The following is a 2,627-nucleotide window of genomic DNA, read 5'->3' as shown; positions in this document are numbered from 1 at the left end:
CTTTGAACACATCCAATAACTTCTTAAAATGTAATTCCTCTTTCTGGTTCCTCAACCTTTGGGGGTAAGGAACATAAGGAGGAACTGGTTTTATCACATTCTTGCTTGGATGTGTTGAGCAAGATGGGTCTTGAATGCCTTGGGTCTTAGTGGTGCCCTCTGGAGGTTCAGATGAAATTTTAGCATCAAGCTTAGGGGTCTCTAAAACCTCTGTCCCTTCTGATTTTTTTAAAACATCTTCTGGAAACAGTAAGGGATAGTCTGATCTAGGGGGGATAGAAGTGGTGGCCTCAGATACTTGCTTCTCTAAAGGTTGGACCGGTCTTTCCTTGCTAGGGACCAATGTTGTAGCATCAGTTTTTGACAAAATCGGTTTACGATCTTTTTGTATGGCCTCTGTCAATTCCTTCCCACTTCTCAAAGTCACTGCTTTCACATGTTCCTTTCCTAAAGCTCTCGGGACTTATGTGTTACTAGGCAAAGTACCAAGGACTCTATTGGTCTGAYTRAGTGCAAGTTGACTGACTTGGGTTTCCAGATTTCTGATAGCAGCACTTTGTTGATTAAAAAGAGATTGATTTTGAGAGTTTTGTTGGGTTATCAAAGCTTGATTTTGAGCTTGAGCATGCGTAAATAACCCTTTTATCATTGCTTCCAAAGAAGATGATAATTCAGCCTGTGGAGGTGGCTTGTTTTGAAAAGGTGCTTGGGAATTCTGAAAACTTTGTTGGTGAGAATTAGAACTGTTTCCATGATGTTGTGGTTGGAAATTAGAAGTTCCCTGTTGTTTAGGTGCGGGTGGATTTAAACATGGACTGGTTCAAGAAAAATTCGGGTGTTGTTTTCAACTTGCATTGTAATTGTTGGTATAGGGACCAGATCCATTATGAACAAAGTTTATGGATTCAGAATTATGAGGACAATGTTCATACAAGTGTTCCCCACCACAACACACACATTGCACAGAGAGGACTGTTGGAACAGATGTGTTAGCAGCTTGCTGTACTCCCTGACCAGAAGTTAAATTTTTCAATAAATTGGTCATGGAGGTAAGCTGAGCTGTTAATGCAGTATATGCATCAACTTCGTGTATTCCAGCAGTCTTTTTTTGTGGCTGGGCACGTGGGTCAGCCCAATGCCCATTGTTTGCTGATATCTTTTCTAGGATCTCATATCCCTCATTATAGGTACTGGCTGTAAAGGCTCCGCCTGCAGTCGCGTCGAGCATTTGTTTTGTCATGGGACTTAACCCATTGTAAAACGTCTCAAGTTGAGTACAGTACGGAATGCCATGGTGTGGGCATTTCCTTAACAGCTCTTTAAACCTTTCCCATGCATCAGGAACAGCTTCATCATCCAGTTGTTTAAAAAGACAGATTTCGTTTCTGGACTTAGCGTTCCTTGTTGGTGGGAAATATTTTTGCAAAAATTTCTCCGCCATGTTACCCATGACGGCACAGATCCTAGTGTTAAAGAGTTAAACCATGCTTTTGCCCGATCCCGTAATGAAAATGGAAATAAAGTAAGTCTAAGAGCGTCATTTGACACTCCCGGGATCAGGAAGGCATCTGTGATTTCCATGAAAGATTTTAAATGAGAATGGGGGTCTTAAGAGGGCAGTCCAGCAAATTGGCCATTAGTTTGTAACATGTGAAACATTATCGGTTTTAGCTCAAAATGGAGAGCGGTCATGTGTGGTCTAACTATCCCAGAATTTAATTGCTCAAAGTCTGGGATAGCGTAGTCCATGATCCGTCCATTTTTTGAATTTGCCAGATTAATGATATTTGGAGTTTGCGCCCTTTGTTGTTCAGTAGGATCTGAYTCAGTGTCCAAATTATTCTCATTCTCATTATGTGGGTTTCCTTGATGAAAATTCGGAAAAGGTGGTATTTGTCCAAAAATTGGCGGTTGGTTTTCTAAACGTGGTGCTTCCGGATTGTTGAGAGCAGGTAACTCCATATTGGGAGGGAGTAGAGCCTGAAATGCTCTATGAGCCCTCCTTCTATGGTGAAATGTTCTCTCAATGTCTGGATCAAATTCGAAAAAATCCCCGCGATGTGTTCTTGGCATACACCACTTTTCAAAAACAGGTACAAGAAAAATCAGAACTTTTATTTTCTCAAAAGAAAACTTTAAACTTGCCAGTCCCCGGCAGCGGCGCCAAAAACTTGGTCGGTTATATTTCACACCTTCAGACTAAAGAAATTGGGCCACAAAGCAAGTATACAATACGGCCCAACGTCGTCTTTCCAAGTAATAAAGTGGTACAAGTACCGGAATATCGTCCACAGGGATTGGAGCAAAAGTTAAATAAGAGTCCAATAAAAGAAAAGATTTCAGATGGCGAAAACGAAGACTTTAGTTGAGTTCAAGTTAACACAGATAATATAAAGCAGAGTAATAAAGCAGAATAATAAAGGTAGCACGGGTGTAAGATTTGGGGTGAAACGTAAACACGAAATCCAGCAGACAAAGTTGTGGAAGGACCAGTCCCACCATTTATCTTGAAGGTATTCCTCTCGGACTTCACCTTTGCACTATATTATAGCTTAGCACTCATATCTCTATGAGGTGTTCGGACCAGGGATAGTGACAAAATGGTGTCTTCAAGATATATGGCTAAA

The 2,627-nt window shown here is 41.0% G+C and overlaps 1 non-coding gene across 1 annotated transcript; it reads left to right on the top strand.

Moving 5' to 3' along the window:
- The first annotated feature begins 1,286 nt into the window (after positions 1–1,286).
- LOC112508366 lies at positions 1,287–1,393 on the top strand. Its single transcript, XR_003068739.1, has one exon. It is a non-coding gene; the product is annotated as a small nucleolar RNA R71 (small nucleolar RNA).
- The last annotated feature ends 1,234 nt before the right edge of the window (positions 1,394–2,627 follow it).

The sequence above is a fragment of the Cynara cardunculus genome (genome assembly GCF_001531365.2).
Source record: "Cynara cardunculus var. scolymus isolate 2C chromosome LG 2, CcrdV1, whole genome shotgun sequence".
NCBI lineage: Eukaryota > Viridiplantae > Streptophyta > Magnoliopsida > Asterales > Asteraceae > Cynara > Cynara cardunculus.
Note: the sequence above shows the minus strand (reverse complement) of the source record. Positions and strands in the feature narration are given on the sequence as shown.